This window comes from Aquarana catesbeiana, linkage group LG05 (genome assembly GCF_042186555.1).
Source record: "Aquarana catesbeiana isolate 2022-GZ linkage group LG05, ASM4218655v1, whole genome shotgun sequence".
Classification (NCBI taxonomy): domain Eukaryota; kingdom Metazoa; phylum Chordata; class Amphibia; order Anura; family Ranidae; genus Aquarana; species Aquarana catesbeiana.
This window is the reverse complement of record NC_133328.1, coordinates 424,992,585-425,010,196: the sequence shown is the minus strand read 5'-3', so window position 1 is coordinate 425,010,196 and position 17,612 is coordinate 424,992,585. Positions and strand designations below refer to the sequence as shown.

The following is a 17,612-nucleotide window of genomic DNA, read 5'->3' as shown; positions in this document are numbered from 1 at the left end:
CCTGCTCTGCACATGCTCAGTTGCCCTCTGTTTTTAGGCACTGTGCCAAATATGTAGAGGCAGATCTGCCGAGAGCCTAAAAGATTTACTGCTGTTCAGGGGCTCTGGAATTCAGCAAAGAAGATACAGTAACAATGCTGGCCACACATTACAGCACACACTAATTTTGGTAGCATAATTATTAATGTGGAATTCCTTGCTAAAGAACATTATTTTTTATCAAGTTATGCGTTTTCCACTTTAAAGCGGAACTTCACTCTCAGTCAACATTGACTATTTTTAATCCTCATGCTGTTAGCATTAGTAAGTAAATAAGTAAATATGATATACTTTCCAGTTTAAACTTATTTTGTTTCATTTCTTTAGTTGCTTTCTGGTTTATCAGGCCTAGGCAAATTATGTCATACATCCCAGTCGTCTTCAGGAGGGGAGGATGGGTTTTCTCAACTAAGTACACCCTCCTACCTGCATGCCTAAGGGCAAATAGATTACAGTAAGTAAACGCTACATAAATAATTTGCCCTTACTCAGGATGGCCACAGCCAGAAATGCTAGGGAATGTTTTTCAAGGCGAATTCTCAGCTTTAAATATTATAAATGAATTAAATAGCGTTTTTTGTTTGTGGTGCTCAGATGCAATGAAGAACCACTTTAATAAACCCTCTTGTTTTTTTTTCATGCAACAATGCTGCTGTCAGGACTATAGTACATGACAGTTACTGTATGTCAATGTCTGTTCTGCACGGAGCTCAGGTAGAACGGATAGCCTCTATGGGGCTTTACAGCCCAACACTTCTGTCACAAAAAAGAATACAAAATACATCATCTCATCTCTGAGAGGTAAGGCTGCATGATTAGAATTCTCAAGGTTGAGATACAGAATATTACAGAATACCACTGGTGACCATTTCCCTTATACACATATTTATTTTTTACATTAATGCACTATTAACATTTAACCTTTGTTTTTTTCCCTTTCATTGTTACGATTTTTTTCATTTTAAGCAAGATTGTTACTTTAGCAACTAAGAAAATGTTTTCTCAACTATAATGACATATATGCAAAGCTTACCATTACCATTCTTGTTGAAAAATACAAAATAGTGATAGTTGTGGAGAAAAGATTTTGCAAATGGCGAGAAGGTGTGGAAGTGCAGTTATCTTTTTAAAAGTTCAACGATCTTTTGTAGTACACAGTGGATGCAGTGGAATGGAACATCAAACTCCAAGTCACATCCCTGATGGGGATTAGTGAAGCATGCAGTGCCAGCTAGCATAAACAGATTTTTACCCTCCCCTTTCCACCCAATGAGCACAAAGTATAACAAATGAAGGAAAGTAAAGTTCAGGTGTCGCTCTTAGGAACTGAAACTATTTGACTGTTTTTGAAACATAATGGCAAATTGTTTTAAAGCTGAACTCCAGGAAAAGTAAAAATGCTCTAATGCAGTGGGGTTGCCCCCAAAATGCAAGGTTTACATGCTAGTTTAAAAAGAAAAGTTTTACCCAATTACTGCAGCCTCTTCTCTCCTGCACTGGTCGGAGGTCCTCTGATGTCAAACAACAACGCAGAACTGCACTGGACATAAGGATAGTGAGAAACACAGTGTTCTGCCGGAGCATGGGAGAGCACCGCCTGCTGGGGGAGCAGAGGATCAGGTAAGTAAAAGTGCTTTTCAACTCCCCTAGATCTGAGATCGCCAAACTTTAATCGCCAAACTTTAAAAGGGACAGTTTACAGTCCCCTTCAGGCTTTAGAAGGCCCAGACTGTGGCCAGTGGAAGAAAGGATGCCCCATCATTTGGGTCAGTGGAGGGCCAGATAAAGGCTGCACCTGGCCCCCAGGCCACAGTTTGGAGACCCCTGCCCTAGAGAGAGAAACAAGCATTTAGCCATTGCTGTACAGGGTCAGCCCATTCTGGAGTTGGACTTTAATGTTGGAGAGTACCAAAACACTATAGCCTGGTACACACGATCAGATTGTTGGTCAACAAAGCGTCAGACTTTTGATCCGAAGGGCGTGTGCCAGGAACTTGTCTTGCATACAAAACAGCACACAGCTGTTGGCAAACAAACATGAACGTAGTGACGTACTACAAGGAGTTTCAGCTCTTGAGCGCCATCCTTTGGGCACCTTCTGCTAATGTCGTGTTTGGTGAGCATTGATTCTGAGCATGCGTGTTTGTACTTTCAACTTTTGTGTGACGGATTTGTGTACAGACAACAGGAAAATCTGACAACAGACCGTTGTCTGCCGAAAATTTACTAGCCTGCCATCCAACATTTGTTGGACATCAATTGTCTGATGGAGCGTACCAACGATCGGATTTTAGGCCAACAGTCTGTCATCACACAATTCCCTGCCAAAAAATCTGATCGTGTGTACGAGGCTTTAGAATGCAGTTTTACTGAAGCCCTTAAAGCACCCTTCAGCTCCAGATTGGGGAATGTTAAATGTAAATTTTAAATGAGAAGTTTTGGTGGTAATGTACAACAAAGCATTTAGCAGCCACTTTTCAACTTCAGCAGCGCAGAAGACTTACTAAATGCCTCCTAAATACTTAAAGCTACAACCAGCACTCAGCTAAGATCAATCCAAGACTGGCAATGTAGTGTTAAAACAGGAAGTAAAGTAAAGTAAAATGCACATCTTCACTTTTCATTGTGTTACCTAAAAATCACACTTATGCCATATCCTTTTTGTCAGCAGGTTTTGACAGTCATATTGTAAAAGGTTCATATCTGTGGTTGCAGCAATTAGGTAAAAGTTGCGTTTGGAAAAATTACAGGAAGCCAAATTTTTTTTTTCAAATTTCCCATAATTACTTTATTAAAACCTAGAAAATAAAAATATATGTATCCAAATCTGCTCAAATTAAAGCTCCAAGAAATACGATGTATGATAGGTTAGGGCAGACTACAAAACTGAAAGATAGAATCATGGGAATAAATTAAAAAACTGTTCTCTCCCAACTGGTGCTACTGCCCATAGCAACCAATCACCGTTAACCAATTGCCTACTGGGCACTTAAACCCCCTTCCTGCCAAGGCTAATTTTCACCTTACTGCGCTGTCGCACCTTGAATGACAATTGCGCGGTCTTCCATTGCTGTAACCAAATTAAATTTTTGTCTTTTTTTGACACAAACAGAGCTTTCTTTTGGTGGTATTTAATCACCACTGGGGTACTTTTTTTTTATTAGCAAAAAATAAAACCGTTTTTGAAAAAACAAAAAACAATTTTTTCACAGTTTGTTATAAAATTTTGCAAACAGGTAATTTTTCTCCTTCATTGATGTGTGCTGATGAGGCTGCACTGATGGGTGGCATTGATGGGTTTCACTGATAGGCAGCACTGGTGGGCACAGATTAGGCGGTGGTGGCTCTCTGTGTGAGGGACGATGTTCCTCTGACAGGAGCCGCTGATCGGGTTTGTTTTTAGCCGATTACTGGCTGTTTACATCATGTGATCAGCTGTCATTGGCTGACAGCTGATCAGTTGGTAAGGGGTCAGGATTGGCCCCTCACTGCGACCTATGATCTCCTTGACTCGCTGATCACAGAGCGCATAGCCCGTAGGAGGCGTGCAGGCCGCTCGAGCAAGGGAGGACATACAGTAGAGCTTTCTTTTGGTGGCATTTGATCACCGCGTTTTTTTTGAGCTATAAACCAAAGAAAAGCAACAATTTTGAAAAAAAAAAAAACAAACAAATATATATTTCTTTTTGCTATAATAAATATCCCAAATTTAAAAAACTAAATTTTTTCTTCAGTTTAGGCCGATATGTATTCTTCTACATAGTTTTGGTAAAAAAATAAATAAAAAAAAAATTGCAATAAGCGTATATTGATATGTTCGAACAAAAAAGATATAGCGTCTACAAAATAGCCAATAGATTTATGGTATTTTTATATTTTTTTTTACTAGTAATGGCGGCAATCTGCGATTTTTGTCAGGACTGCGATATTGTGGTGGACAAATTGGACACTTGACACATTTTTGGGACCATTGACAATTATACAGCGACCAGTGCTATAAAAATGCACTGATAACTGTATAAATGTCACTGACAGGGAAGGTGTTAACACTAGGGGGCGATCAAGGGGTTAACTGTGTTCCCTAGTGTGTGTTCTAACTGTGGGGGGGATGAGACTGACTAGGGGAGGAGAGAGATCGGTGTTCATACTTGGTATGAACACACGATCTCTCTCCTCTTCCCTGAGAGAACTGGGATCTCGGTTCTCGCTCTGCCACAAGCGAACGCCCAGCAAGCAAAATCCCATTCATTTTAATGGCACCTGTTCACATCTGAGCGTTTTGTCACCTGAAGCAAAAAGTCTGAAAAATGCCTTAAGCTCAAAAAAGAACATGAGCTTCTTTGGGGCAGATTACAGGCGTTTTTCTGCTTTTTACATTGGTGACCTGTACAAAATTGCGTCAAAAACAAGTTTAAAAAAAAATGCGGTAAAAGTCGCTGCAAAAACGCGCAACTTTGAAACGTTCAGGTGTAAATGCAGCCTTGTTGTTAACCAAGAGACCCTTTCTAAAGTCTAAATGCCTGAATACAATGCTTTCCAGATGTGTGTTTAAAAGCTATGTATTATGGCCAAATGTTTTAATCTGCATGTAGAGTGGGTGGTCTTTGGCTGACATGGGCAGATTGTACCACCAGACGCTTTTGCTCAGATGCGGACAACAGAAGTCGCAGACACAATGAGGTCATTCTTACACAATTTCTTTTTCATCCTGATAGTTACATGAGGTAATATTTTTCAGCCCAGAACAGTAGAGTCATACATGGGCCAATTATCAGCTGAGAGGGCCTAAAATTACCATTCTTAGCTGATAAATGGCTCTAGTATATGTATGCATATATGGAGAGAGGAGTGTGTGTGTATGATAGATATATATATATATATATATATATATATATATATATATATATATATATATATATATATATACAAACACACACACACACACACACACACTCCTCTCTCCACTATGATTAAAGATTAAAAAAAACCTTCTCACTGTTGGATAAATGAATACCATAAAGATCTACTCCGTTAAACATCAAATGCAGAAAGGTTGCCAACATCTTCTGTGTTCGCAGCATTTGAAGGAAGTTGACCCTTGAGTTAGGTGGCTTCCATAGCTCCCCCCCCCCCCCCCTCCTACCCTGCCGCAAGCAAACGTGGAATCATTCAGCTCAGTTCACTCTGTTCATGGGGCACTCAAAGTTTGAGAGACACCTGATGGGAGTAAAACATTCTAAGAAACCTTATTGCACGCGCAATAGTAAACCATCTTAGAAGTCACCCATCACATACAGTACAATATTCTATTCAAGAAAATGCAGGTTGTAGATACCATATATAGGAAAAATGAATTATTAATAAAATAACTTCATAGTAAATTACTTTTCTAATAATTTTACAGCTACCATCATAGACCCAGGACAGTGGAAGCAGTACAGAATATACAGATGCAGATTTCCCTGTAGTTGCAGGCAAGGAAGGCCTCTGCTTCAAAAATCTGCTAATTCATTGCCTTCACTAGTAAGAGCCATAAATGTTAGTTAGGCAACGTATTCAAGATCAAAATGTTTCCTGTACAGTGTTGCAGGGTCCAATAACAAAGCAAAAAGGGCAGCTATCATGCAGCTTGTTAATGACATTCTAGGTGCTGATGGAGCACTGCTTGTGTAAGAAGAAACCAGGTCATTTCCTTGAACCCTGCAGCCTCTGCACCAGCACTGCTGCTATGTTTGACCTTCTGAAAAGTCTTCAGTCTTTGTGTAAAACTACTTTCAATCTGGATTATAGTCTTAGACTACAGTACAGCTGCCAGTTCTCCACAACTCAATGTATGAAGAACTGTGAAATTTACAACGATACATCAATGCATGCACAACTATCAAGAGGTCAAGATTTACTCCAGAGTGGGGAAGTAAACATGTAAATGTTAATTAATTTGCTTTCCCAAATTACAGCTGTTCAGGGCTTGCTTTTTTAAAGTGGTTCTAAAGCCTAAACATTTTTTACCTTAATGTATTTCCTGCATTACAGTAAAAATGTCCCTGCATTTATATCACCCCATACTTACCTGAGCTTGATCTCGATCCAACGCTGTGCCCACCTGCTCCTCTTCTCACAGAGGCAGACGTGGAAGCCATTGGCTCCTGCTGCTGTCATTCAAATCTTGTGAGGGGAGGGGCACGTTGTGTGTCAATAGACACACACACAGCCCAGTTTGTGAGCAAGCCTGTGGGTGCATCCCAGAGGATGCATGGCAACCTGGTACAATTGATGCAGAGCAAAGAGGAAGCTGATCCTGCTTAAAACCACTGCACAATCTGACTATCCCATCAGCAAAGGAAAAGCCAGATCTCCATTCTCAACAGTGAGCAAGTGCGGCATGTCACTAGCCTAGCAACAAGTAGGTCTGGGTGAGAAAGTTTCCCACGATTACCACTATACCTGGCCACTGATGAAGAGAACTGTGTATATATAGCAGTCATAGGGGTGAGAACTGCATGTGGCAGATCAATTCTGCACTGCTGCCTCCTAACACTTTAGAGGCGCCTGCAACTTAGAGAGTCTATTTGTTCAGGCCGTTCACACCTGTGCGTCAAACAAAATTCTGCTTGCTGCATCTTCAACTCGCTTCCATATGCACATTACATAGAAATCCAATAGCAACACATACAACAAACAAGTAAAAAACGGGTTTAAAGTCTACCACACCGATATGAACCGACCCTAAGGAAAAATTTACTTGGTTACCAAACTAATTATCTTTGTCCAACTGTATCTCAAATTCTTTGGTTCATGCAATAATATAAAATATACATGTAATGTCTGGCAAACCTATGAACCATTTATTTTAGGTTGACTGGATTTTAAAATGATCCCTGCAAGCTGGAGTCCCAGGTCAAAAGATCATGTCTAACATAAATCTGGAGTTACATGGGAAAAGTAAAACAGCAATTTAAGTTTACAACGTTCAACGATGATAAAAACATTATGCCAAACAAACCATCTAAATACAATGCATCTACAAATGACTAGCTACTAATATACAAAAGAAGCTTAATACATTGTAGTATTATGTTAAGCTAAATGCTTAAAAAAAAAAAACCCCACACGATTCTAAAAACACAGCTATTTAAAATAATTGCAAGCTCACATTTATATTATTCCAAACTGAACACCCGCCAATAATCTAAGAAATGAGGCTGTCACTGTAATATTTTATATTTGTTGGTTGGTTCAGTAGCAATTTACACAAAGATCAGCGATTCCTGTACGAACCTCTATACTTGTCCACTGGCTTTGTAGCTACTCGACTTTCAGCTTAGTTTTGGAAGCAAATGCTTGTTTACATTTTCAGTTCCAACTATGAACTATGACAAGCCAAGACTATGAAAATGAAGGTTACTTTCCCCCATTACCAGAGAAAAATATACTGAACTTTCCATTCATAAGAGGAGAGTAGAAGACTGCACACAGTCCCTTCCAAGGATGGATTTTGTTAGCTGGCCATTGAAAGAAATATAACCAATGGTGGTGAATAAGGCCATAAATATGACAAGTATAAATACAGTCATTTTTGTTAACATCACAAAAGTCATTGAAGGGCCCACAAACACCAATGCAGTACACTGGTGCATATTATGCAGTATGTAAATGTTACATTAACTCACCTTCTGAGGCAAATTTGAAGTTTTTCACATACATGTTAAAATCAGCATTTTTTTGGTAGAAAATTACTTATAATCTCCAAACAGTACACATTATATTTTCTGAAAGCAGATGCCCCAAGGAATAACATGGCAGCTGCTGCAATTGTTGGTATAATATAAAATGATGTTGTGCCCAGAAAATAGATACCAAACATATAAAAATTTAAAAACAAGTGCTTTTTGATCAGGGATAATCAGTGCCCTGATTATCGGTGTAGATGTCCCCTTTCACACTTGCCAGTTACCGGCTTTTATTTGGCTGCTGCACTTGAGTTCTGATGAGAAAATTTGCAGTGTCTGCATTAGAAGTGATTGATTTAGAAGTGGTGAGTATCTCACCAAAAAGGATTTCTGTTGCAGCGGATGCCTAAAACCTGACTTGTATTATATGACATTTCTGGAGGTGCTCTGTACACCAGCTGTGTACAGAGCAGCTCCAGGCTGCCGTATTGCATTGACTTTTTTTTTTTTTTTTTTTTTTACAGAACATTAGTGCTAGGTTTTAAGGAAAGGTGAATTTTAAGAACATTAAATTACAAGTCTCGTGTAGCATTTGTATATACTATATTCATTTTGTATTATCTATATTTTTTTCCCCAGAAAAGGTAAAGGTACCCTTTTGGGGCAGCTTCACACTGCACTGATGCGGTCTCTCTACGCTTTGGGCAAAGCGTAGCTAACCCGCGGTTTTCCTGCAGGTTAGCTGCACTTTCCCATAGACTTCTATGATGTCCCACTGTTTCAGTGTGGTTTCAGAAAGCACACCATTCAGCATGCAGGAGTTTTGGTGTGCTTTCTGAAACTGCCCAAACCGCAGGACCCAGGGTAGATAAAAATAAAAAATAAAAAAAATAAAAAAACCTGATTTTTTTGATTATCAAATTTATTTTAATAAAATGTTTTTGGAGTAAAAATCTATCTAAAAGATATTTTTTTTCTATTTAAGATACAATAATTTAGTTTATTCAGCATTAAATGGAGCTTAGTTATGTAGCATGAGGCTGCAATATTTCCATTTTTGATAAAATCATTCCATGAATCCAAGCTCTGCAAGCTGAGATAACATGCACTGCATTGATGCATTCACACAATTTCACAGTAACCATGAGATTAAACAAAGTTCAGGAATATTCCTTTATCCCATTGTTTTTGAAATCTATGTAGTGTTTGGAGAAAAATGCATCTGTACCAGGCTCTAAGAAGGGCAAGCAGTAAAAATGAAAGTGAAACTTTAACCACTTCCGGACCGGCTCACGCCAATATATGTCGGCACTTTGAAGAGGGATATCATTGTTATGGCAGCAGCTAACTACCATAACCCCAGTATCCTCTTCTTCAGTGAGCGGTCTGACTTCAGATAAAAGTTGTCTCAGCGGTGGATTCGCCGCGAGATCACTTATTGGCGGTGGGAGAGCCCCCCCCACCGCTCTACGGAGCCGCCGGCAGCGGCGATCGGATACTTTTCCCTGTTAGGCATGGAGATGAGTGAGGGGAAGATGGCCCCCACCCGTTTCCATACCATTGCAGGATGGAAGAGATGTCAAAAACGTCACTTCCGCCCATAGCTCTTAAAAGGGACTTTTTTTTTTATTGCATTTTTGTGTAAATATGAGATCTGAGGTCTTTTTGACCCCAGAACTCATATTTAAGAGGTCTTGTCATGCTTTTTTATAGAGAGACAGAGAGACAGAGAGACAGAGAGACAGAGAGACAGAGAGACAGAGAGACAGAGAGACAGAGAGACAGAGAGACAGAGAGACAGAGAGACAGAGAGACAGAGAGACAGAGATAGGCTCTAAGTAATTTTCTAGCAAAAAACCTGTTTATGACTTGTAAACTCCAAATCTCAGTAAGAGGCTCGGTCCTTACGCGGTTAAGCAGCTTATAAACGGTGTGATCTTTCTGCACATAGCTTGAACTGCTTTATTCCTCCCTTGAGGAGCAAAATGGCAACAGGTCGTAAAATAGACCCAGTTTAGAATAATAAGCTGTCAGGTTAGTAAATATTCCCAAATATGAAACCTTCATTTTGTTTGCAAATATTAAAAGATTCTAACTACCTGCAAGATTAAGTCCTTACATTTAAAGAGCACCTATCATTTCAGATCCATCATGGCAGCGCCTGTTAGCAGGCATCCACTCACCTGCTGCCGCCATGTCCCTTACCTTGTTGTGTCACTGCCGCATCACCAGCCGTCCCATTAAAGTGAATGGGACTGTTGGTGAGTCAACAGCGGGTCAGAGGAGGAGCTGCTGCAGAACAGAGATGACAGTTGCTCTTTCAGAATTATGATTTAAAAATCAAGTTGATTTAAATCAAGCCTTTTTACTAGCGATTTAAATTAGGATTTAAAATGGTTGATTTAAATCAAATCCACCCTGGCAGGACCTCATACAAGTCTATGGGAAAGCGAAGTTAAAGTGGTTGTAAACCCACAATACTAAGAAAAGAAAAACCTGCAAGACAAAGGCATAATGAGCACTATGCATAGCATGCTAGCTCATTATGAAATACTTACAGTAGATCGAAGTCCCCATATACCGCTCCAGCCAGCAACATCGCCCCCGGAGTTACTTCTGGGTATCGCGGGGTCCGGCACTGTTGGCCGGAGCTGTAATGACGTAACTCCCGCAGATGCATGCGGGAGCCGCTGGTAATGGCCCACTAGCTGAAGCAACAACCATTGCTTCAGTGCGCATGTGCCGATGACGTCGGCACATGCTGATACAGGGGATATATCCTAAACTGTTCAGGTTTAGGAGATATATGGGGTAGCTACAGGTAAGACTTATTATAGGCTTACCTATAGTAAAAAGTGGTCTATAAGGGTTCACAACCACTTTAACCTGCATGAAAACTGTAGGTTAGCTTCCCTTTAGCAAAAATGCAGCAGGGCAGTGTGAATCCACCCTTAAGGGAAAATGAATGGGCTGCCAACACACCAAACATCTAGCTTGCATCTCTGGCAGCACACACTGTCCATTGGCAGGGTGAGCTGTGCTATTTAGAATGAATGGCACCACATCAATGCATGTAGCATAGTCGGAATGAGTCTTTAGGAAAACCATCTACTTTCATAGCCTATTGAAGACTGGCATCCATGATGCAAAACATCTGATTATAGAATGGACAGTTTAGTTACCTTTTCTGTTTGTGGAGAGAGCAAACCTGATCAGAGAAAATTCTATTTTTCTAAATTACTGTTTGATGGGCAATAAAAAAAAAAATCACAAGTACATCAGAAGAGCTAAATATTGGATGTACACGCACTCAATGTGGAGTGGTGAACAAAAAAACTTTTTACAATCAATGGGTTCTGAAAATTGCCAAATCAACTAAAATTACCTGGACAGCTTAAAATGAAAATATATTTCAAAGCCTCAGTAGGAAATATTGAGGTTCCAAACAGGCTAAATATAAAGCAGGGCTCAGTGAATCCCAGAGACGAGGAGCCAATGTACTTAGAAGTTAATTACTTGTACCTTAAAGTCGCACTTCCAGAAAATCCAGGGGATTCCTTTGCTGACCTCCGTCCCCAATGCCATTTGCCCAACTGATTCTTCCTTTAATGCTTTCTGAGTCGCTGACCTGCAACAAACAAGCAGATCAGAAAGTCAGAACTCAAGGTCTGAATACTTGTTCTAGGTCAGAACATCAGAAAGTATAGCGACCATTGAATTAACATCACAGCCAAGTAAATAACATTTTGAAAAAAGGACAGGTTCAGAAATGGTCACCTCTATAATAACAGAGTAAAGGTTCTTTAAACTCTGAGTCTTTTCTATGGCTGTCACAGGTTGCCAGGTAATATATAAAAGTCTTTCTTCCTTACAGAATGGAGCAAGCAGGTCCTGAATGCAATTATACGGTGTCCATCCCTAAACTCATGCACTGCCTTGTCTGCTTAACTTCTAATTTCTGCAAAGCATTCTCTAATTGGAGGAGGTGGAGAGGCAGGGCAGTGACATCACACTCTCCACCTTGTCCAATCTGAGAAAGCTTTGCAATCATTAAGAAAACAAAGTGTTCTCTGAATGGCACAATTGTCGAGTGACTGACATCCTAGAACGTGGAAGCAAGTGGAGATCACTGAAGTAGCGGTGTCTACTATGCGGATTTCAAGCTTTCAGGGGCATCCATACCTGAAATCAATCATTAAAAGAGAGCTTCATGAAATCTCTCAGAAAAGGGGAAGTGTGATGTGTTAAATACACTCATCTCCATGCTGTCCTTTCATGCAGCTCTCTGCAGTACTACCTTTCAATATTTGCAGGGACACTCAACACATGGATTCAAGCACATCTAAATCCAAAACCAAAACATAGTATATTAGAGCTTACTAGTCCATCAAAGTGATGCCTCTATTAGTTTTCCTTTTTCAGAAGAACATTTTCAGTATGTACCCGTTGATCTCGACAGAAATGCAGCATTCCTGTCATTTGAATAAACATCTTTATCTTTCTTGTGTAAACTACTAGTCCCACCAACCCACCATGGAACAGAGATGAAGGTAGACATATCTGAAGTCCAGCCTGTGAGACAATAATGCCTACCCCCATAGACACAGTAAAGAAAAAAGCACAGACATAAAGAGACAGGAAGTGTGCCATTTACACACGACTCTTTATGCTACACGGGTCTGAGTGTCCATGTGAACGAGCCCCAACCCTGAAAACTATGTATCGCAGAAAGTAGCATAATGTCAAAATACAAGAGAACCTTTAGTGCCGGTTCACACTGGTGCGATGCCAAACATCGCACAGACATTGCATGTAATTCGCAGCGCACTGCCGTTCACATTGCATGCGATGTCTGTGTGGTGCGATATCAGCCATAGAGATAGTATGGCTGATATCGCACCGCATTCGGTGCAAACACGCACAGGACCCTTTTTTCTGTTCGGACCAGAATCGGATCACATGTGTGTTCACACATATGCGTTCCGATTCATGTCCGAACTGTCAGTTCGCAGTGCGATATGCAAGCTGAACTGGGGGTGTCGTTAACAATGTATCGACACTCCCCAGCGATTCGCATATGGCAGTGTGAACTGACATGCGATGCGGGAACACGCAGTGGATTCGCAGTGTTCTCGCGTCGCACCAGTGTGAACCGGCCATACACAGTCTGAATGACAGCCAAGGTCTGCTGAACCAGCCAAAATTCTGGGTCATGGGTACCATCTGGCTCATCAGACTTCCATTGAAAAAAAAAATCTAAGAAGCTAGGCAGGAAATTGTCAACTGAACAGTCAGTGTCTACAGCCAAAACAGTGACTGCATCCAATCAGATACAGACATTGTTCAGGTATTCAGACAGCTGCAGAAGCTGTGGCAGTCTGAATACAATAGCCTGGAGATAAGGTTCCTCCATCCACGCTGTTTACAGTGGTCGTAAGATTCTAATATTTTCCATGGGCTAAACTTAAACCTATGTGTGTTACAAAAAAAAGTGTTGCGAGGTCTATTCACTTCAATATCTCTTGCCTTGGCCAAGTCACACTCGACTGACTGGCCAAGTCACAACCTTAAAGTAGAACTAAAGGCAAAACTTTTTTGGGGGGTTTTGGACAGCGAAGAGGGATTACAATTTATTGCTGTCTGTGCCCCTGTTAAGTAAATTCACTGGCTCCATTTGTCCTGATTAACCATTATCATTGAAAGTAAAAGTAAACCCAAATTTTTGGGTTTTCCCCATAAAAGTAATAGAGCAGAAATCTTCCCATGGGGACCTAGGGTGTCCCCAAGGAATACCCTTAGTTTGGAGGGATTTCCACTCACTTCCTGTTTGGCTATGGGGCAGGAAGTGAAGGAAAATCTCCGCAATGGGACACAGATGGTAAATAAATTTATAACACCCCCCCCCTACACAAAATGGAAAAAAAAAAAAACATTCTTGTAATTCTACTTTAATAACGAAACAACCTATAGAAAGGAAATGTATTAAATAAGTTGACATGGACCATTTGCAACATTTCCGAACTTCTGACTGAAGCAGGTCACACAATAGCCTAGCGAGCTCCTGTGTCGTTACTGGGTTTCCACATTTTCCTCAGTTGCTGGATATAAATTACTAATGTACACAAATGGAGGTTCTTGAGGTTGTTTTACTGTGCAGAAAGCTTTATCTTTTTCAGTGCTTAAGTAAACCCATTATACTGTAAGTCTGCTGAAGTCAGCACTGACAAATCATGTCCATAGCAACCTTTACACTGCAAGAAAACATTGAAATGTCATATTCAGGCAAGTTAGAAATACAACACCACCAGTTTAAAATTTCTCAGTAAAGAATTTTCATCATGGAGCCTGAAGAAGGGATCCAAAACATCCCGAAAGTTGCATCTTTAATAACTTCAGTTAGCCAATAAAGGGTATTCAAAAAGTCAAACTTTCTGTACCATGCAAACTTTTTTCAACAAGAAAAAATCAAAAAGAAAGAAGGAAAACTAGATAAAAAGGTAAAACGTAAAGCACGGAAAAGCAAAAAAAAAAAAAAAAAAAACAAAAAACAAAAAAAAAAAAAACACATTATCCACGCCCCTTTTTAAGCCCTTAAAATTAAAACAGCTAGTATTTCTTTTTACAACCCCCACCTTTTTTTCAGCTGCTGCCATGATCTAGGTATATTCTTTGCAGTCAGGAAAGAAAAACAATTCAAGCAACTATACAGCTGGCCAGTTACTTTTGGAGGTCACAGAAGGGGATCCCCCTCCTACCACCATCTTTCCCGGGCTCTCCTGTCCCACTAGGAAGCCCCGGACCAATGCAGCTGGCTGCATTGGATGCACCATGAAGATACACCTTTTTTGACATTTGAAACCGGAAGGGATGAGGATTTTGTGACTTCTGGTTTCAGTTTTTGTTGATTTACAAATTTGTTAAACTTGTACAGCAGCTAATCAAATCGATGTCGGTTTGATGGGCTGCTCTGGAGGACAAAGGAGGAATCTGAGATCTAATAGTCCCCAGATCTCTCCATAAAGGGAACCTGCTTAACTCCTATGTCCCATTAAATGCACTGACTGTTCGGGATAATAAATGTACTTAGCATCTACTGTATAATCACCAATACAAGCCTGTGCAGAGTTTTACATGTACTTTACATGAATCAAGGGAAGAGGTCTTTATGGACTTCACAAAGTTCTAATTGGAGATAAAACATAGGTTTATCACTTTTACATTTATATGGTTTTGTATATATTTTTGCTGTAATTAGTTAATTTATAGAGCTCAATAGCTCAGACTGAATTCTACACACACGGAATCAGAGCAGCGACTTGTCTCCACCTGGATGATTCCATCTGAGGTTTTAGTCTAACAAAGCAAGACAAAAAAAAGTAGTCAGTTACTACTTTGCTATGCCCCCACAGACCAATATCTGGCACTCATCAGCCGAGAGGGAAATCAACAGCACAGTCAGGAGTAGACACATCCCCTTTTGCAAAACATGGCTGGGAAGTGTGTACATTTGTCACCTCTGTCAATCATCTAGAGAAGGAATTGGCTGCTGCCATGGATTGCTTAGTGTTGGACAAAATAGCTTGAGAAGGCAAAGGGTGATTACTAGGAAATAGGAGCAAGGCCAGGAGTGATATTAAAGGTGCACTGCAGGTACTGAAATAATTTAGGTTTACAAGGTTTAAACCACTTTAATATTTCATTTTTAAAACAGATAGTGTTTTATTGCATATAGTAAAAACATGAAAAACTGTTTACTTTATAACCCCCTTAATCTTCAGACTTAACGTGTGCATTTTATCGTGTAGGCAAAAAAAACAAAAAAAAAAAAAAAAAAACAGCCAGGCAACTAGCATTTTAAGAACTGGTTCAGGAATGATAGCCTACCCATTTCTTAATACAGGTTTCCTTTTATTGTACAGTATAATGAGATGTTTTCACCATATTTCTATGAAAAAAGTGTAGATAAAAAGGAAGATCACTTGCAAGGCTTTGGCATTCTTATTCTAAAGAAGGAAGGGGAAAAAAAAAAAAAAAGAGAAGAAGGTTTACAGAGAACAATGGTCCCTTATATAAAAAGTGTCACGTCTGCCAACATTTTAATGTGGTAAATGGTTAATATTGATGAGGTGCTTTTACATGAGGCACAATACCCTGTGCAAGAGATAACTAGGTAAGAGATAGAATATAATTAAAATGTATTTTCAATTTTGCATTTAAAATTTGAGAACCCCCCCCCCCCCACACACACACACACACTATATATATTTATGTGTTCTCATTCACAATGCATGTTTAAAAATCTTTTTTTTTTTTTTTTTTTTTTTTTTAAAAGGTGCATTGACAAACCATGTACCACCAAAGCCTTTAGATTTTAACTCTTTGCTAGTACATACACCTCTAGTTTACATAACTGATGATATCCTCCAGCACAGTACAGACAGGGTTAATCATAGTAAACAACTCCCCAGTCCTCCCCTTTAAAGTGATTGTAAAGGCTTGTTTTCTTCCCTATAAAAATAACAAACATGTGTTTTACATACTTGCTCTGTTGCATGGGATTTGCACAGAGCAGTCCAGATCCTCCACTTCTCGGGTCCCTCGCCTGTGATCCTGGCCCTTCCCTCCTGTTCAGTGCCCCCACAGCAAGCAGCTTGCTATGGGAGTACCCGAGCGGAGTCACAGCTCCCTGGGTCCATTCAGACAAAGAGCCTCCGCCCGGCCCCGCCCCCTCTTTTCCCTGATTGGCTAGCTGACTTGGATTGACAGCAGCATGAGCCAATGGTGCCACTGTTGTGTCTCAGCCAATCAGGAAGGAAAATCTTGGACAGCTGAGACACTTGTGGACATTGAGGAACCTCATAAGGGGGGCTGCTGCACAGACTTTTTTTTTTATCCAAATGCATCAAGGTAAAAAAACCTTATGCCTTTACAATCCCTTTTAGGCTTCATGTTCACGGGACGTTTTAACAACCTCTCCTGAACGATTTAACGTGACAGATAGTAACCCACTTTTAAAATGTCCATTTTGCCGCGTCTGCGTTTAGAAGCGTTTTTGAAAAAAAAAAAAAATGGCCAAAAACGAAAAACGCCTATAAAAGGAAATGCGGCTAAACGTGTGTTAAAACATTGAAACGTGGGTCGGAAAAGTTGGAAACTTTGGCGTCTGAACTCATTTTTTTGCCTTAAAAAGAAAAAAGGCCTATAAAAACGCAACTGCCTAAAAACGACAGTAAACAAACCTGAGTACATGTACACATAAGATAGCATTGAATGAGTTCAGGGGCAGTTGAAAAAAAAAAAAAAAAAGTGTCCAACTGCCCTTGAACGTCCGTTTAGCAGCAGCAGTGTACATGGGGCCGAACAGTACATAGCAGATGAAATATAGGTAGAAGTAAAATAGTAAGCAATAATTTAGAAATACTGTTATTCTATGTGAAAATGTAAATAAAAACATTTAACAAAAAGTAGAGGCTATCCCAATTTGGCTGTAAAAGTGTAAATACATTTTTTTAAAAAAGGGAATTTTTTTTTTAAAACTCAATCTCTGCCAACATTTGTAGAAGTCTACAATAAAGACATTTCATCTATTAAAAATGCTGGCTATTCTTTCACTTCCATCACTTGCATGTTGGGCACTTACTGCATTTCTCAGGGGAAATTACTGTGCCCAGGGGTAGCCATTTATCCCCACTGAATGAAACCTATGATGGGACATTAAATTGATTGACGCATACAGATTTCATGGAATTTAAAGCTTTTTTCCCCTTTGATAGCCTCTGAAGTCATGGCAGATAATCAGATACCAAAATGAATGTTTTACACTGGAAATAGAATTTCAGAGACTATTTTAACAATAGATTTTAAACTTCGGTCTCACTGTTCATCCACGAAAACAAAAACGAT

At 39.8% G+C, this 17,612-nt stretch overlaps 1 protein-coding gene across 12 annotated transcripts in view; it reads right to left on the bottom strand.

Moving 5' to 3' along the window:
- ZNF516 (zinc finger protein 516) overlaps positions 1-17,612 on the bottom strand; it is a 160,658-nt gene that overhangs the window by 93,487 nt on the left and 49,559 nt on the right. For 7 of the 12 annotated variants that reach the window (XM_073631230.1, XM_073631236.1, XM_073631233.1 and 4 more), the window contains exon 2: positions 11,232-11,337. The exons of the other annotated variants lie outside the window; for them this stretch is intronic. The gene's annotated coding sequence lies outside the window, so the exon portion shown is untranslated. The remainder of the gene's footprint in view (positions 1-11,231; positions 11,338-17,612) is intronic. 12 annotated transcript variants of the gene reach the window in all.